The following is a 19,724-nucleotide window of genomic DNA, read 5'->3' as shown; positions in this document are numbered from 1 at the left end:
AGCAATCAGAATAACTTTGCTGATGAATATTTAAGCCGAACGCTGAATATTTAAAGCATTCAATTATTTTAATGGCTTCTAAGTGTGACAGCAGGAGGGGACGGCGGGGGGATGGCTGCCCAGGGCCTGCAGGAGGCAGGGATGCCGCGGGCAGCCCCCTGCTCAGGGGGGGGTGGGGGAAGACGCCTTGTCCCCAGCAGCATGGTGGCATCTTTGGTGCTGCTGGGGAGCTGAGCGCTGCCAGAGATTGGGCAGGAGGCGAGCTGTGCCCTGCTGTCCTGGCAAGCTGAGCTCTGTCCCAGTGCCCCAGTTCCAGCATGAGCATCCTCAGCGTGTGCCAGCACCACACGGTGCCAACCCCCCTGCTCTGCCACCAGCCATGGTCCTGAGCCACACCTGGCCCATCACCTGTGCCACCACCGACACTGGGATGCGCCAGCCCTGCAGACACCCCTGGGATGCAAGGGGCACATGGATAGGCAACCAGGACCCAAAGACCCCTGAAAGGCAGGTTGGAGTGTGGTGTGCCCACCGTGGCTGGCCCCGTGGCTGGGTGCTGCCCCTCAGACCTGTCTGAGACCCACGGAGGCAGGGCGTGCAGAGGAGCGCTTCCCCAGCCCCTGCTCCTGCAGCCATAAATATTCATATTCTTATACTAATTTTCCATGTACTTTTCTGTCACATCCAATTTTATTTTAATTCCCCTTTATAAACCTCCACAGTTAATGCACTCTGTGCTCCCGTGATTACCCCAATCAGCCGGCGCTTTAAACACAATCCCTGCAGGCAGCTCTTGGTGGGAGCGGTAGGATCCCCGAGCACCCGCGCACAACCGGCGCACACTCGGCAGGGACCCGCTCGCTGGGGCCACAGCAGCGCTCGTGTGCCAGCCTGTGGTGGCCACGGCTCCCTCCACGGTGGCCACAGCCTCTGGGCTGCACTGGGCTTCTCTTGGTGGAGAGGGCACTTCCAGAGTCCTGTGCTTTTCCAGTATCAGACCGTGCTGAGCCATGGGATGTGGTCAGCTGCCTGAACCTGGCCACCTCACTTCAGGGGACATGTCCCTGCCCTGGATGCAAGCAGGCTGGCACCGCACGTGCACGTGTGTGCACGCGTGTACTCACATCTGCATGTGTGTGCAGGGGATGTTGTGCACATGCACTGCTCAGTCCCTCACTGGGGACCACCAGCCAGCACACAGTGGGCTGGGGGGGGACAGGATGTGTCCCCAGAGGGGCAGGACAGCATCCCAAAATGGACAAGACGTACTCAGCAGGGAAGCACGTGTCCCCAGTGGGGTAGGACATGTCCTCAGCCATGCAGGATGTGTCCCCAGCAGGGCAGGACGTGTCCCCAGCGAGACAGGTTGTGTCCCCAGAGACACAGGACATGTCCCCAGCTGTGCAGGACACGTCCCCAGTGGGGCAGGACATCCCCCCCTTGCCCAGCAGCATCCCCAAGCGGGGCTGTACCGCAGCAGATGATGGGAAGGGCTGTGGCTGCCCGGATGCCGTTGGCAGAAGGAGGCAGCGCACGGATGGTAATTTGTTCCTCACCATCCACAGGGACCTGGATTAAAGAGACTGTGGGAGCCTGAGCCGAACTCCTGCCGGTGGTCCCATGGAAATCCCCCCCTCGTGGGCAGGGGCAGGGGGGCGGCAGTGCTCCTGCCAGCCGTGGGAAGTCACTCAGGCTCCGCTCGCTCACTTTCTGAAGACCTCTTGATAAACATTTATAAACATTTGTAGTATTTTAAATTCCCCCTCAATAATTTATGAATAGTTATTTTATATACTTTAAAGAGGGTAATAATGTAAAATTTATAAGGCGGGAGCGCTCAGAGTGGCAGCGGGGCTGGGAGCTGCCTTCCCCGCCTCTCCCAGCCGAGCCTGATTGAAACTTTAAAGGCTGCAGCAGAGGGGTAAAACGGGGCGTCACGGGGACCTGGAGGGGCCTGGGGTGGGGGGGATACACGGCAGAGGGTGACGCGGGGGGACACGTGAGGCTGGGTAGGGTGGTGGCACCCAGGCTGGACCACGAGGCGCTCGGGTGAGGTAGGGGAAAAAAGGAGGGATGGAAGGGATGGAAATGTAGGGATGGAAGGGATAGAGATGTGGGGATGGGGGGGATAGAGATGTGGGGATGGGGGGGAGGTGAGAGGGAGATGGAAAGGGAGAAGGGGAGCGCACGAGAGGGACGAGAGGATGAGCAGAAGGAGGGAGGGAGGAGGGATGCGTGTGAGGGAGCGATAACCGCGGCGGGAGGCAGTGGGAGCAAGGGATGGGGAGAAGGAGGGATGGAGAGAGAGGTAGGGAGGGGCAAGAAGCAGCTGGGAGTTGGAGATAAAGAGGGAGGAGAAGGGTGCCCAGCACCCAGAGCGGGAAGTTGTCAGGTAGACGGACAGATGGATGGATGGGGGGGGTGGACAGATGGATGGATGGATGGGGGATGAGCGGAGCGGGAAGGAGGGAACAGGGAGAAGCATTTGCAGATTTGCAGATGCTCAGGTCTGCAGCGTGCCCCTGCAGGTTGGGGGGAGGGGGGAGGTTGGGGTCCAGGGGTGCAGGAGTGCCCGGAGCTGCAGTGCTGAGGAGAAGCATGTTTGGGGTCTGTCCGAGCGTGGTGGTGCCCGGGAGGCACCTCTGAGCCTGCACCAGGATGAGTTGTGCAAGGCACAAGGGGGAACACGAAGGCGGGTGTGAGGTTGGGGTGTGATCACGAGCGCCGTGGCTGTGCACACGTGCAGGGCACGGCAGCTCCCGGGGGGTGTGAGCACCCACAGGTGATGAGTGTGAGCGTGGGAGAGGTGGGTGCGTGTGCAAGGCACACGTGAGCCCTGTGCAAGGCGTGCGGAGCCGGCGGGTGTGTGAGCAGGGGGAGCACTTGCTTGTGCAAGGGGGGGAGTGTGAGTGGGGTGGGTGTGCTTGTGCAGGGTGGGAGTGATGGTGCTGCAAGTGTGCCCAGGGCAGGAGCACACGTGCACAGCGTTAGTGCACGTGCATCTGTGCGAGGAGGTGACTGCATGCTATGTAAAGGACCCCCCCCTCCCCATCCCTTCCTCCATAGCCCCAGGGGTTCTTGTGGCAGGACCCCCCCCACACACAAGGCACCCCCAGTGCCAGCCATGCCCTCAGGGATGCCTTGGGGGGTGCAAGGGCAGCACCCCCCCACCAGGTTCCCACGGGCTGCCCCGAACTCCACATGGACACATGGCCAAGGTCGTTCCCACATGGGGCACATCAGCATGAGGCAGCTCAAGGGGAGACCCCCCCCCCAATTTACTGAGGCACCTGAAATGCCCAAGTGAAATCCGTCAGGAGCTGACAGCTGCAGAGAGGGACCTGCCACCCAGCGATAACATCCCCCGTGCTATATATAGCGCTGCCTTTATATACGTGTACGGGTATATATTTATTTATGCTGCTTCAAGGAGGATGTCAGGGAGGAGGGGAACACACAGGTAGGGCGTGTGTAGGGCTGCGGGGCTGAGGCGTGCAAGGAGTGTAAGGCACGAGCACGTGCACGGGGCACGAGAGCGTGTGCAGCTGCATGAGGGGTGTGAGTGCCCGTGTGAGGTGTGAGGTGTGTGCAAGGTGTGAGGTGTGTGCAAGGTGTGAGTGCCTGTGCAAGGTGTGAGGTGTGCGCAAGGCATGAAGTGTGTGCAAGGCATGAGTGCCTGTGCAAGGTGTGAGTGCCCGTGTGAGGTGTGTGCAAGGTGTGAGTGCCTGTGTGAGGTGTGTGCAAGGTGTGAGTGCCTGTGTGAGGTGTGAGTGCCCATGCAAGGCATGAGGTGTGCGCAAGGCGTGAGGTGTGTGCAAGGCATAAGTGCCTGTGCAAGGTGTGAGTGCCCATGTGAGGTGTGTGCAAGGTGTGAGTGCCTGTGCAAGGCGTGAGGTGTGTGCAAGGTGTGAGTGCCTGTGCAAGGTGTGAGTGCCTGTGCGAGGTGTGAGTGCCTGTGCAAGGCGTGAGGTGTGTGCAAGGTGTGAGTGCCTGTGCAAGGTGTGAGTGCCTGTGCAAGGCGTGAGTGCCTGCACGAGGTGTGAGGTGTGTGCAAGGCGTGAGGTGTGTGCAAGGTGTGAGTGCCCGTGCGAGGTGTGAGGTGTGTGCAAGGCATGAGGTGTGTGCAAGGTGTGAGGTGTGTGCAAGGTGTGAGGTGTGTGCAAGGCATTAGGTGTGTGGAAGGCATGAGGTGTGTGCAAGGCATGAGGTGTGTGCAAGGCGTGAGGTGTGTGCAAGGTGTGAGGTGTGTGCAAGGCATGAGTGCCCGTGCAAGCTGTCTGCACACAAGCACGTGCAAGGCAGGAGCCTGTACCTTTGCAGGTGGCAAAGGAGCACGCAAAGCACAAGCGTGTGCAGAGGGGCTCTGGGGTGCAGCGCTCCAGCCGGGACAGCGGTGGCACCACGGGGCACCCATGGGAGCGCAGGTTTGGGGGCACAGCCGGCACCGGGCGTGGTGAGGGGCGCGAGGGGAGCAGGGGAAGGGTCACCCCGGGCCGGGGCACTGCCAGCAGAGGGAGGATCCCTTTCCTTTGGTGAGAATTCCCGGTGTTTGGGGCTGTCAGGTTCCCGGGGAGCAGCTCCCCCTGCGCCGCGCTGCTCCGTGGAGTTGACACCGCAATTGTTTCCTGAAGAGAACACGCGACTCTCTTCTTATGTATTCCCTTTCCCGGTGTTTGTATTTGCTTCAAAGTCTCCTCATCACCCTGTTTGGTGACAAAAACTCATGTCTGGAGATCAGGGTAATGTGTTTCTTTTCAAAGCCTGTGGAGGAGGGGGTTGGCAGACACGGGTTTGCTGCATTATTTACTTCCCCACGACGCCTTGCCTCCCTGGCAGCCCTGCCTGCACCCCCACCCCGGGTGCTGGGGCACCCACCCTGCTGGCTGGGACCCCCCTGGGTGCTCGGTATGGTTTGGGGGGGCACCTGGGCACAGCAGCAGCTGGGTGGCCTGTGGTGACCTTGGCTGGTGGCCCATCCCCTCTGCCAGGACCTGGGCAGATGTGACCCTGCAGCTGGGGAGGGAATGGGGGCAGGAACGGAGAGATGGGAAGGGATGTGGGAGCGGTGTGTGCCACCCCGAGCACAGCACCAGTGCTCAGCTGGGTGTGCACGGCTGGGTGTGCGTGGCTGGGTGTGCACACTGAATGCAGCTGGGCACGTGTGCTTGAGTGTGCACTGAATGCCATGCACTCGGGTGGGCACAGCCACGTGTGTGCACGTTGGATGCAGCTGGGTGTGCACATCTGTGTGTGTGTGTGCTCATCACACGCAGCTGGGTGTGCAGAGCTGTGCACAGGCATGTGGAATGCAGCTGGGTGTGCAGGTCCGTGCAAGCTGGCTGAATGCAGCTGGGTGTGCATATCTCTGTGTGTGTGTGCTCATCACACGCAGCTGGGTGTGCAGGGCTGTGCACAAGCATGTTGAATGCAGCTGGGTGTGCAGATCCGTGCAAGCTGGCTGAATGCAGCTGGGTGTGCACGTCTCTGTGTGTGTGTGCTCATCACACGCAGCTGGGTGTGCAGGGCTGTGCACAAGCATGTTGAATGCAGCTGGGTGTGCAGGTCCGTGCAAGCTGGCTGTATGCAGCTGGGTGTGCACGTCTGCGTGTGTGCTCAGGGAATGGAGCTGAGTGTGCAGATCCGTGCAAGCTGGCTGAATGCAGCTGGGTGTGCACATCTCTGTGCATGCTCAGGGAATGGAGCTGGGTGTGCAGATCCGTGCAAGCTGGCTGAATGCAGCTGGGTGTGCATATCTGTGTGTGTGTGTGCTCATCACACGCAGCTGGGTGTGCAGGGCTGTGCACAAGCATGTTGAATGCAGCTGGGTGTGCAGACCCGTGCAAGCTGGCTGAATGCAGCTGGGTGTGCACGTCTGTGCAAGCTGGCTGTATGCAGCTGGGTGTGCACATCTCTGTGCGTGCTCAGGGAATGGAGCTGGGTGTGCAGACCCGTGCAAGCTGGCTGAATGCAGCTGGGTGTGCATATCTGTGTGTGTGTGTGCACGTTGGATGCAGCTGGGTGTGCAGAGCTGTGCACAGGCATGTTGAATGCAGCTGGGTGTGCAGATCCGTGCAAGCTGGCTGTATGCAGCTGGGTGTGCACGTCTCCATGGGTGCTCAGGGAATGGAGCTGGGTGTGCAGATCCGTGCAAGCTGGCTGTATGCAGCTGGGTGTGCACGTCTCCATGGGTGCTCAGGGAATGGAGTTGGGTGTGCACGTCTGCGTGTGCACGCAGACTGTAACCCTGCACATCTCTGCACGCTCACAGACTGCAGGTGCAGGCGGCTGGGCACGGCTGTGCACACACCCTGAGCACGACTGGGTGTGAAGGGCAGCACCCAGGCGAGACACATGCGGTGGGGAATGGGGCAGGTGTGCTGGCACAGCCCCCCCACCCCTCTCCACGTGTGTCGGTGCCACCGAGCACAGGCAGTTCTCTATCTAATTGATCAATTAATTATCTCCGGCATTCAGCTGCATATTGGTTTTAGATGAAGGGATAGGCTAACAAGCGGATTAGGCGTGTGTGTCTTCAGGAGAGCGAGCGGAGGAGACGTGGGAGGAAGGAGGAGAGATGGGAGATAGGCAGACGAGGAATAAGGGGAATAAGATCCCCTTGCTACTGCAAGGCTGGAGCGGGGAGCTGGACCTAACCAGGGCACAGCTGCAGCAGCAATGCCAAGGAATTGTGCAGAGGATGCTCCAGAGATGGTGATGCCGAGGTGCAGCACAGTCCAGAGACAGTGCTGAGGCAGGAGGAGGATGGAGTGGCATGGCAAGGGTGCTCCAGAGCCAGTGCTGAGTGCCCTGTGCCCACCATGGTCTGCAGCCCCAGCCAGGCTCCTCCTTTCTCCATCCTCTTTGGTCAGGATGGCCGGGGCCTTGTCAGGGATGGCTCCTGGGTGCTGCTGGTCCTTGTGGGTCACGGGTCCAGGCAGGCTGTGAGCACCATGGTCCTGCACGCTGAGCACCATGGGCAGCACGGCTGCACCTCCTGGAGCCCTCATGTGTTTCTAGGAAACTCGACACCCCAAAAACACTGTGGCAAGGCAGGCACAGGCAGCTCCCCACTGGAAGAAAGGGCAGCACTGGGGCAAGCCCTGTCTCATCCCAGACCTGCCCTGGCGATGCCTGACGGCAGCCTGACGGTAGCGAGCCCCCCGGGATGTCCCGAGGAGGTGGCCGCGGGGTGTCAGCCATCCTGCCCTGCATCGGGGCTCATTAAGGCGACAGGCTGTCACTCAGGCTGCAGCCAGCCTCGGGGGCACTCCTGGGGGCTGCAGGAGCCCCCCGGCACCTTGGGGCGAAGGGCAGAGCCTTTGCATCCCTCCCGCACCCATTGCATCCCACAGGACAGCAGCGCGGGGCTGCTCGGATACCCAGGTACAGTGTCGTGCTGCAGGTCACGGGGAGGGGGGGACGGGACCCAGGGGGGGGTCTACAACCAGGCAGAGCACGTGAGCGGGGGGAGGCAGCGCTGCCTGCCACAGTCCCTGCCTGCTGCCCTCAGACTGCAGCCCCGGAGCGCCTCGCTGGCTGCCAATCTGTGTCAGGCGCTGATCCCCGCCTGTCAGCGCGGGCTCTGACAGCCCATTAATGACCGCGGCGGAGCGGGGTGGCTCTGCACGCAGGGCAGGGATAATTGTTGGACTTTCTTTACTTCCCATCCTGCTGTCACTTGCTCTTTGGAGCCCTGTCAACCATGCGGTATCATCCAGCCTCCCCCCCCACCTGCCCCCCAGCCTCCTGCAGCACAAACAAGCAGTACAGAGCTCAGCACACACGTTGTATCCTGTGAGCTTCTAGGGAGGGGATTGTGCCCCTGGACTGGGCACTGGTGAGGCTGCACCTCCAGTGCTGGGTCCAGTTCTGGGCTCCTCACCATCAGAAGGACATGGAGGTCCTGGAGTGAGTCCAGAGAAGGGCAACCAGGCTGGGGAAGGGGCTGGAGGGCAAATCCTCTGAGGAGCAGCTGAGGGAGCTGGGGGTGTTGAGCCTGGAGAAGAGGAGGCTGAGGGGAGACCTTCTCCCCACCTCCCCTGCCCTGCCAGGAGGGTGCAGAGAGGTGGGCGATGGTCTCTGCAGCCAGGGGACAGGAGATGGGACAAGGGGCAATGGGCTCAAGCTGCCCCAGGGCAGGGGCAGAGCAGATGGGAGGGAAAAGTTCTTCCCTGGCAGAGTTGTGGGGCTGTGGCACAGGCTGCCCAGGGAGGGGCTGAGTCACCTTCCCTGGATGTGTTCAAATAAAGGGTAGATGAGGTGCTCAGGGATCTGGTTTAGCTTAGGATGGGAATGGTTGGTCTTGATGATCTTAAAGGTCTTTTCCAACCTTGTGATGCTGTGATTCTTACAGGTACTCACACGTGGTCTGCACACACAGCCCTTCTCCTGCGCTGCAGGAGTGTCCCCGCTGATGTGTACACAGCACACACACACACTCAGCCCTAAGAAACCACACACACACACACACACTTACACCCATCACCTCCATCCTACCTGTGTTCACAGGCAGCGAGCACATGGGTGGCCTTGCCAGGGCACGTGAGGTACCAGCACATCCCAGTGGTTTTGCCAGTGGGGGGACTCTGCCTTGCCCTGGCTGAGCTCCAGCTGCTCCACTCAGCCCAGCCCAGCCACCGCTGTGACCCCAAAACCTGCCCGGGTTGGTCCCCAGCTGAACACGCTGAGTGTGTGTGAACGTGCACAAGTGTGTGTGCGGCCGCTCCGGGAGCCAGGGCTGGAATCATGTCCCGTGGCAGCGTGGATGGGCTGGGGCTGCAGGGCAGGTGGTGCCCCACCGAGGAGGAGGAGGAGGAGGAGGCCGATGCCAGATGAGGTTGCAGGCACCGTGCAGCCAGGGGATGGGCTGCCTGGCCCAGGGAAGGCTCCTTGCACCTGCCAGGGCTCCTGAGGGCAGAAAGCGTTCCCCTCGTTAGCCAGACCTCGCTTGCTGCTCTTGGGCTCCCTGCCCGCCGCCCGCAGCCCTTCCTCCTCCCCGCCGTGCCCGCCGCTTGCCTTGGTGTAATTAAAGCTCCAACGACCTTCGCTGGCTGCCCCAGACGCTGCAACGAGCGAGTGGTAAGAGCCAGGTCACAGCCCAGCTCTGCCACCCTGCAGACCCCTGTACTGAGTGAGACGTTCAGGCTGGGGCGCGGTGGTGCGGGCAGTGACAGTACAGCTTGGCTGTCTCCTGGGAACAGTGATGGATCCCAGTCCTGAACCCATCCCAGTCCTGCCAGCATCAGGCCTCACAAGCATCCCAGTACCCAGTTGTCATTGTGGGGGTCACTCCAGCTCCCCTTTGCACCCACACGTGTCCCATGGGAGCCACGCTGTGAGCAGCAGTGGGAAGAGGGCTAACAGGACCAGACATGGGGTCCCCGGCCGTGGCACATGGGGGTGGGCACAGTGAGCCCAGCCCAGGGCTGCTGGGAGGTTTGTCCCTTCCAATTGTAATATCAAAAGATGAAAAAGCCTGAATGACTGATGGGGCCGTGAGGACACAAATCAATAGTTGACACCACCAACGATGTCTCCGCTCGTATTAGTGCCAAATGAAGCTGTTTACTCAAACTTTCCCCACACAAGGAGGAGACGGGGCCGGCACGGGGAGCTGAAGATGGATGGGCAGCTCAGGGGCTGGGAGGTGTGATTTTTCTTGCCATGGCAGACAGTTTGCAACAAGGACAGCCTTCCCCTCCCCATCTTCCACTTTGGAAGGTGGAGATGCGGTGAGGGAACCTTGAGAGCATCCAGGCAGCAGGACTCCATCCAAGAAACGCTGCCCACCTGAGCTTGGGGCTTACCCGAGCATCCTCCCCACCAAAGAGAGCCTGATGTCCCTCTCCATCTCCTAGGGACCCCTGAGATGGTGGCAGGGACCAGCACGGCTCCAGGCTCCTACATGACTTCTTGTAGGGACCAGAGGACTCAGAAAAAAGGAGGCATCAAGCTGGACTCCCTTCCCAACCATGCTGAGCTGACTGGTGTCCCCAGCACGTCGCTGCATGGGGTTATTTCCCTGGGTGTCCCTGAATGGGGACACCAGTGTCCTTGGATGCTCCTGCCCCAGGGCATTTCTCTGCAGTGTCCCTGCCCCAGGTGTTACTCTCCAGCATCCCCGTGCAGGGTGTTTGTCTCTGAAGTCTGTGGTGTGGCATTAAGCGGCTCACTGCTCCCATCTTGCTGTGCTTCACAAGTCCCAGCCCCTGTGCCTGAGCACTGGCCAGTGACCATGAGATGCTGTGTGTACCCAAGTCCCTCCCCATGGCTGTGACATCTTCCCCACTCCCCACCAGCTGGTGACTTGTCAGCCAAGTACAAATTCCCAGCAAAACCCAAGGGACCAGCAAAACGATGGGTGAATTCAGGTCAAACCCCAGCAGCACAGGAACGGAAGGACGGCAGCTCTGCCTCCCAACCTCCCGATTCCAACCTGGGCTCTCCCAGAGCAAACCCCCCCCTGGCCAGGACATGCTCTGCCCTGCACCCCCTTGGTGCTGAGCATCACCCAAGCCCCAGGATGCTGGCATTTGGGACACAGAGATGCAGCGCAGGGACTGGAGGATGGCAGAGGAGGGAAGGCTCCCTTCTCCCCACGCGGTGCAGCAGGGAGAGGGCAGCGGGCAGAGGCGGGGGCCAGCACCATCCACCTCATGCCTTTTAATAAAACATGAATTAGGTGCCAACGCACATTAGATTCACTTCCCCAGTGACAGAAAATCAAAGGCTTCTCCCATCTTTTCTAGAGGCGCGTTCCTGATTGATCTGGAAGCAGCAGCTCAGTGCGAGGGAAGGAGTCTATACACACCGAAACAGCTCTTTAATTTCTTAATTTAATATCTGACACGTAAAGATTCTCATTAAGCCAGTCAATGAAGCCTGGAAATACAATTTTCGTGCAAACTGTCGCTATCATAACTTACACGAAACTTCAGATGGTGCCCTGTAAGCGGTGTGATTAAAACCATTCATCTTGGCTGTCAGGCGCCCGCTCCCACGTCCCCCCAGACAGCCCCCCGCCCCACGCTGCCCCTGCCCACTGTGTCTGGCTGGGCTCAGCACCCTGTGGGTGCTGCCCTGGTGATGGGCGTCAGGGTGATGCTCTGCAGATGCATCCTGGGTCAGGTCCTGCAAGGACAAGGGGGTAGCGCTGTGTGCACCAGGCAGGGGGGTACAGGCAGCACCCCACTAGGCACAGCCTTCACAGCGAGTCCCTGAGCCCTCGCATCACACCCCCCAACGTCAGGGCATGCGCAGGAGGGAGAGCTTCCCAAAGACGCTAATTAGGCAAATTAATTCCTGTTGAGTCTCAGCTCTTCTCTGCCTTAGAAGGGGGGGAAAAAAAAAGCTACTTACTTCAGCGCTGATTAAATCCCAACTATCGAGACAAGGATTAGAGCTGAGATTATTCCTCAGGGGTCCCCCACACCGTGCAAGAAAAGGGCCAGGGCTGCTCCCAGTGAGCACCCACTGGTTCCATGCAGAGATGCTGAGGCCAGCAGGACCAAGGTTTGCATGTGTCAGCTGGGCTTGTTCCTCCCATGTGAGCTGAGGAAGAGGATGGTGAAGACACATGAGTGTGGAGCTCTGGCATGGTGGAATCTCCGGGTGCCCACCAAAACCACCTGTGAGAGGGACCCAGGCGGGGGTCCCATCCTCACCAGGACCTGAGAGTGAGATGACCTGATTGCTCAGGTTTTTCTGCCTCTCAGCTCTTCACCCCCACACCCCTGATCCAGCTCTGCCGTGACCGCACTGCACACGTCACACGTGGTGCCTGTGGAAAGTGGGTATCACACTGTGCCCCCACCCAGAGCACCCAGCTGGCCCTGCCCACACTCCCATGGAGAGGGAGCCCATCCCTGCAGGCAGATGGGTGCCTCATGTACCCCAGCCGAGGTCCAGCTGCCATGCCCAAAGGATGAGAGGAAGGCTGGAAAGAGCCTCTAGCACATTCTGGGCTTGCCCCATCTCTGTCCCTGCTCCCTGTGCTGCCAGCTTGGACTCCAACCTCTTTCTAGAGACAAAACCTGCCCTGAACAGCACGGACACCCCCCAGCTAAGCCCACCCACACCATAAGGACACACCCCATGGATCCAGCACCCCGAACAGAGAGACCCCCACAACCCTAAGGGGGCACTTAGTGGGTGGCCCCCTGGGGAAGGGCTCTGGAGGACACGGCGCCCGTCACCTGCTCGTCGTGCTGGCAAGAGCAGCTTTCCTTGTCTTTCTTCTCTGCCTGTTATCTGGAGACGTGGGAGCTGGCAGCTCCTGCCAGCGCTGGCGCAGCCTGACGTCGTCGGCGCGGCTCGGGAGCGCGTGGCGTGTTTGATGTCAGGATTACGGGCTGGCTGTATTGTAAATGCTGAAATGAAATAAGAAGATTAGAGAAGAAAAGCGCCGCTCGGCAGCGAGCGCCCGCCAACTGCCTCCCGCCGCATCCTCCGCGGGGGGCGGGGGGGACCCGGCCCCGTGACAGGCACACGGCAGGGCCAGCAGTGCCGTGGGAAGGGTTAAAAAAGGGGGGCAAACATCTTCCTCCCCCCCCCCCCCCCCCCGCCCTGGTGCTGGCACTGACACCCAGGCATGGGCTGAGATGGGGACAGAGGGAGGATGGAGCCCTTTCCAGACCCTCAGGGTGCTGGGCACCCCAACGTCCTGGACACATCCCAACCTGGATGATGGGGGTCAGCTGCAGCCCTGCATCAGCTCTGCCTTGCCTGGCCCTGGGACAGAGCACAGGGGGGTAGCATGGGGCTGGGTGGGTGTCCTTAGCCTCGTGGGGAAGCTGGGTGAGCCCTGGATCCCTTCCCACCATGTGGAATCCTTTCCCAGGGAATCATAGAATCACAGACTCTCCTGAGTTGCAAGGAACCCATAAGGACCATGAAGTCCCACTCCCAGCTCCACACTGGCCCGGCCCAGTTAGGGCATGGGGCTGAGCACATCATCCAGATGCTTCTTGCCCCCCCCCCCCCCGAGCATCTCTGCCGGCACACCAGGACCTGCCCCCACCCCCTCCTCTGTGCAGGCAGGAGAGCAGTGGGCACCCAATTTCACCAGCAGCATGACTGGTCTTTGTTTTCAGCTCTGCCCTTGGTCTCAGACTGGTAGAAGAGGAGGAAGATGAGTAAGAGGACGGGGAGGCCACACAACATCACTTCTGTGGGCATGGGGCCAGAGGGGCATGAACAGTGGTGTGGGGGGTCTCACATGTACCACGTTGTCCCTGCCAGGATAAGTCCTGGGCTCACAGCTCCTCCCAGTACAGAATAGCATCCTCCCCATGATGCCACCCCAATCGCTTCCCTTCCCTTCCCTTCCCTTCCCTTCCCTTCCCTTCCCTTCCCTTCCCTTCCCTTCCCTTCCCTTCCCTTCCCTTCCCTTCCCTTCCCTTCCCTTCCCTTCCCTTCCCTTCCCTTCCCTTCCCTTCCCTTCCCTTCCCTTCCCTTCCCTTCCCTTCCCTTCCCTTCCCTTCCCTTCCCTTCCCTTCCCTTCCCTTCCCTTCCCTTCCCTTCCCTTCCCTTCCCTTCCCTTCCCCTCCCTGCAGCAGGCTGTTGGCTGGCCCCTTGCTGCAGCCACACAGGTACCTGCCTCCCCCTGTTATCTCTCACATCTGTTCCCAAGCAAAACATCCCTTCGATCCATTCGGGAGGAGGTTGTTCTCCCCCCTGCTACCAAATGCTATTGTTTTTCCCAGCCCAGGAGCAGCAGCTTGGCACCAGCTCTGCTCAGACACGTGCAGGCAACAGCCTCAGTGAGCCCCCACTCAGCCCCTGCCTGTGGAGAGCAGAGCTGACTTCATCCCCATGGCAAAGCACTGGATGAGGGGGGCAGAGGGGCTGGTACCCCCTGAGGGAGGTGGCAGCTGGAGGCTTGACCCCCTTTCCCACGCTGGGATGGGGTGAGCAGTGCTCCACACCCAGGCAGACGCCCATGAGGGGCTGTGGAGAGGGTGCCGGAGACCCTTTGCAGTGGCCACACCTGTCCCCCATCACAAAGCCTTTGCTGCCAGCTCCAGGGATCCCTCCAGGATCTGCACAGCCTGGGGTGGGTGCAGACCCCCACTTTGCCCCTCCCCACCCTGCCCTGGGTGTGCCAGGGATGGTGGGGTCTGGCTCCATCCCCTGCGGGACTCACCCCCGCGCACTGCCGCGGGGCCTCCCTTGCTTCAGTGCAATTAACGATCTTTAATTGCCTGTAAACACGTCCCCAGCAGCGCCAGAGCTGCCATGGGAAGTCGATGGAGTCAGGAAAAGGGAATGGGAAAAGGGAATCGTAGCAACTGTTGCTATGGCTGGACCGGCCGGCCCCAGACCGCGGCCGTGGCTGAGCGGGGCTGGCGGCGCTGCGCGGCGCCGGGCACCGAGGGCGCACGGGGGTGCGGGCATCCCGCTGAGCCACGTCCTGGCATCCGGGAGCCCAGGCAGGCTGGGGAGGGGTCCCTGCCCTCTCCCTCCACTTGCTCCCACGTGCATTTGGGTGCAGCTGATGAAGTTTGCCAAGGTGGAGGCTCTGGGTGTCGGGTGGGGGGGTCTGTAAACGCCAGTTTCTAGCTCAGATAGCACATTTCAACCGCCCCACACGCTGCTGCTGGGCGCTGGTGCCTCTGTGCCCAGCACAGCTCACAGTCCCCTGCCTACTGTGTGCCCTGCACCACCATCCTACACCCCTCCCCAAGCATAGGGTGGGGTGGCTGGGGACCACCCAAGGGTGCCTGGCAGTGCCCCTGGGACGGCACCGTGACACAGGGACTGCTGTCATGCCAGTGCAGGAGTGGGATGTGATGCTGTCCTGAGTGGGCACAGCGTTGGTGGGGTGATGTGGGCTCAGTGCAGCATCCACCCCCTGCTCACTGCTCAGCCAGGGGTGGAGGAGATCCCGAGATGCGGGTGCCTGGCCAGGTGCACAGTATGTACACAGGTGTGTGTGTGCACAGTATGAACACAGGAGTGTGTGTGCACAGTATGTACATAGGAGTGTGTGTGCACACGTGTATGCGTGTGCAGGTGCATGGGGGTCAGTGTCTGTCAGCACAGAGGTGTGTGCACGTGCAATGGTGCCTTTGTGCACATGAGGACAATGTGTCTGTTCTTTACAGAGTGGTGAGGGGCTGGAAGGGGCTGCCCAGAGAGGGGGTGGGTGCCCCATCCCTGGGGGTGTTCAAGGCCAGGATGGATGGGGCCCTGGGCAACCTTGTGTAGCTCCAGGCCTGGAGGTTGGTGTCCCTGCCTGTGGCAGGGGGTTGGAGCTCTGGGACCCTTGGGGTCCCTCCCAACCCAACCCAGCCCAGTCTGGGATTCCGTGCCTCTCTGTCTGCACGTGCACCTCTGCACACACAAGGACACACCTCCATGTCCGTGTCCACACGTGTCTGCACCAACCACGCATGGACAGGTGTGCACACACCTGCCCATCCCTCAGCACGCCAACACGTTCACACCCATGTGCCCTCACCCCACCTCCCCACGCCCTCCATCCACACCCAGCACCCTCACCCCAACACCCGGTGCTGGAGCAGCCGCCGCCGCAGCCACACGCACCCGCCCGGGGGATCAGCTCCTGCCACAAACCCCCCTCTCCCTGCGGGTTTTCTGATCAGTCCCCGTTTGAGCGGCGGCAGCAGCTCTCCGCGGGGCTTATTCAAAGGCGGCGTAATCTTTCTAAGCAGCAAACGGGGGGCAGGGGCGGCATCCAGCTCCCGGCAGGCAGAGCCCTGCGTCGGGAGGGAGTAACTCCTCGGGGACTCGCTGACAAGCCGCCGGGGGGGCTGTGGAAATCCTTTCTGTGGATGAGCTGAGAGGATTCTCCTGCTATCCCCTAAAGCCTGCGTGTCACCTAGTCCAATAAAAGGCATTATCGGGAAGGTGGCGTTTTCTTCTGGTGTATCTCGGGCCTCCAGCCCAGCCCCGGCTCTGCTGGCTTTGCATGAGAATGGGAGGCTTAGGGCTGGGTGCTGGGTGCTGGGTATGAGGGGTGCGGCTGGGTGGTGGGGCAGAACGCCGGGGTGAGTGCCCCCCCTCCAGCAGAGGAGGGATTGGGGTGCCCACTCAAAGCTTGTGGGGGGGTATCAGAGCAGTTGGGTGTCTCTGGTGCACAAATGCCTCAGCCCCATTCTGGCCCATCCTCAGCCAGGGGTGAGGCTGGGTCACCCTGAGGGAATCCTGACAGCCTTAGGGGTGCTGAGCACCCCATAACCACGTCCTCTGGTCTGGGAAGAGACCACCTGGAAGGAGGGGGAAAGAGCATCGTGAAGGGGGTGCAGCAAGGTTCCATGGCACAGAGAGAAGAATGGACCTCGTGGTGCTGGAGGTCATCCTGGGGTGGCCCTGGCCATCTCACATCCCTCGGATCCTGCCTGGTCCTGGATCCCACATGAGCTGCCAGCCTCTGACATCATTACCTGCTGCAGCATGTGCCAGTGCCCACACCTGGAGGGGGCACCAGTCCTACCCCCCCAGCTAACAGGGAGCTTCCTGCTGCCACCAGCCCCTGCACAGCCCCAGGGTGGGGATAACCTGCTGAGCACAGCACAGCACGGGGAGGGGGCACCCACTCCTGCTCCCACTGGCTAATTTACTGTGCCCTGTGCTCCACGCCAGCCAATGACTTTGGAATGATGTGGAGATTTGCAGCCAAACCTTCTCATAAAGAGATTTAGGAGTGTGACGAAGATAATTAAAGATCCTTCCCCAAGTATTGACTTGCAGCTGAAAGGGAGGAAAATAACTACATTTTTCACAGTCCTTTTAAATCAACCTGATGCCTGGCTGGGGCATGGTGCAGGCAAACCCTGGCCTGGCAGCCATGGGGTTGTGGGTACCACAGCCAGGCTGGGAAAAGTGTGAGGGAGCGGGGCTGGGGGCTGGGGCTGGTGGTGCAGGGAGGCAGGGGTGACAGGGCTGACACCTGAGCAGAAGGGTGAAGCTAAAAACAAGCAGCATGAGGTGGTGGGAGAGCTGGGGGAGGGGGAACACGGAGCCACAGCGCAGGGACAATGGCAGGAGGCGGGTGGGGAGCAGGGTGCAGCAGGGGTGGTTGGGGAGATGGGAGCGGGGGGCTTAAGGAGAGGCTGTTGAAGAGTGTGGAGACACTCACTGGAGGAGCCAGGGCACACACACACGTGTGTCTGCACACGTACAGAGCACGTCTGCAGCACCCTGTGTGCTCATGGACATGTGTGTGGGTGCTCAGTGCCTGCCAGCTGCCCCACAGCCATGCACTGCAGTGAGCCCGTCCCACCAGCCACACGTGCTGCCACGCGTGTGCCGGGGACCTGGGCACGTGTGGGGGGCTGACACACACATGCAGCCAGGTCACCGCTGTGTGGTGTCTCCCTTTCTGTCCCTGGGGTTGGTTGGGGGAGTCACAGATGCTGGCTGGGTGCTGTGGGCACGTCGCTGCTCCGCGTGACGCTGCGCCAGGCGTGCGGCGTGATGCCATCGCCACGCTGTGTGCATCACTGTGTGGTACCCTGTGTGGATATGTCATGTGGATCTGTGGAGGAGCTGGAGCATCCCGGGGCAGGCCCCTGTCTGGGCACCACCCCAGCTGTCGGAGGACACACAGGGAATCGGGGGATACCTGGAGTCTCATCACCTGACGGACCTTCTGACCCGTCACCATCTGAGCCTGTGTCCCTGGTCCCTGCACTCTGGTAGCACACCCCACGTGCTGCCCTCCAACGGGGTTCCTGAGACCTGAGCTCAGGCCAAAATCCATGGCATGGGTGAGTGGATGCCCCTGCTCATTGTGCCAGCCCCTGGGAACGTGCTGGGCAACCTTCCCCCCACCACAGCCCACCCAGAGACACAGTACCAGAGCTGAGACCATGTGCCTGCTGGGTCCCAGCCTTCAAGGGGGGGGGGGGGTGGGGGCAGTGTTCCTTCCCCCATGTCTCCCTGACACTGGAAGGAAGCTCCTGGAGTGGCAGGAGAAGCTCTGGACTGAAGCACACAGGAGATGGTGGTCTCCAGGTGCAGGATGCCAGTGCCGTCCCTCCCCAGTCCCCCTCTCTGGGGGGGCTCAGGGTGGCCAAGGAGGTGACCACAGCTGGGTGACCCTGTGAGGAGCATGGTGGATCCAGCAGAGCAAGGAGGAACAGGAGAGTTTCTGGGGTTTCATCCCATCTGCTTAATGGCAGAATCTGTGGAGGGGGGTCCCCTCTCTGGGGTCCCTGGCACTGAGAGGATCCTGTGCCCCCCTCCCCAGCATGCCAACTGTCCTGGAGACCTTTAATTGGCTGTAATAACACCAAGTGCCCCAAAGGGCTTGAAGCTGAGGTGTAAATCACCCCCAACCCTCAACTTTGGGGAACCATGACCAGGCTGATCCCCAGGGAGGGGTGGGGAGGGGATGGGGGGGGTTGCAGCTCAGAGCAGGGGGGAACACCAGGGCGAGGGGCAAAGCCACTGTTGATGCCACCACCCTGGGAGGGCATTTGGGGGAGCAGCCAGCACCCACCTAGCACCTCTGAGGAGGACGCGGGTGGGAGTCAGCCCCAGCCGCCAGCTCCACGGGCGAGCAGCGTGGGGAGGAGGGGGGGGGGACACACGTCGCCTCCGGGCGGGCGCGGCCCCGCTGGTCCCTGCGCGGAGCTGGCCCGGGTCCCGTCCCGGTCCCCGCGCGCCGTGGAGCTCGCGCGACACCCAGCGGGCACGCGCCAGACTGCACGCGCGGGGCGGGAGGAGCTGGGACCACGGGGAGGGGGGTCCTGGGCTGGGGGTGTCATGGGAGGTGGGGGGGGACACACAGAGTCTTCCTGCGGGGGATGGTGTGACACTGCCCCAGGGACCTGCGGCTGGGAGTCAGCGAGGGAGGGAGGGAGGGATGGGGGGATGGAGGGAGGGGGGTATGGAGGGAGGGAGAAAGGGATGGAGGGATGGATGGAGGGATGGAGGGATGGATGAAGGGATGGAGGGATGGGGGGATGGAGGGATGGATGGAGGGATGGAGGGATGGAGGGATGGATGAAGGGATGGAGGGAGAGATGGAGGGATGGGGGGATGGAGGGATGAATGAAGGGATGGAGGGATGGAGGGATGGATGAAGGGATGGAAGGATGGATGGGGGGATGGAGGGATGGGGGATGGATGGAGGGATGGGGGGATGGATGGATGGAGGGATGAATGAAGGGATGGAGGGATGGAGGGATGGATGAAGGGATGGAAGGATGGATGGGGGGATGGAGGGATGGAGGGATGGAAGGATGGATGGAGGGATGGATGGAGGGACAGACACACAGGTGGGGGTTCCCACAGCCCCCGGGCTCTGCAATCCGTCCTGGGTTTGGCACCCACAACAGGCCCACAGCAGGCCTCTCCAGGACCTCTCTCCAACCCACAGAAGGTCTCTCCAGGACCCCTGTGAGTTCCTGCAGCCCCAGGGCTCCAGGCTATGGGATCTCAACAAGACCCTGGGGGTCTCTGCAGCTCTGGGGCTTTGGGGTGGGGAGCAAAGTGTCTTAGTGCAGTCAAAGGGCTCTGGGGACACTGGGACTCTTATCTCCCTGGGGTCCCAGGGGTGTCTGCAGCCCCCTGGGCTCTGGGGTCTCACTCAGTCACCCCTGGGTCCTTGAAGCCCCTGGGTACTGGGGTAGTTGCTTCAGTCTTGGGTCTCTGGGACCACGCTTGGCACCCAGGGGTTCCTGCAGGCCTGGGGCTCTGGGCATCTCCCTAGGTCTCCAGAGCCCCTGCAGCCCCAGGGTGTTTCATGCCTGGCA

The sequence above is a fragment of the Gallinula chloropus genome (assembly GCF_964237585.1).
Source record: "Gallinula chloropus genome assembly, chromosome: 10".
Lineage (NCBI taxonomy): Eukaryota > Metazoa > Chordata > Aves > Gruiformes > Rallidae > Gallinula > Gallinula chloropus.
The sequence above is the reverse complement of the archived record's forward strand: the minus strand, read 5'-3'. Positions refer to the sequence as shown.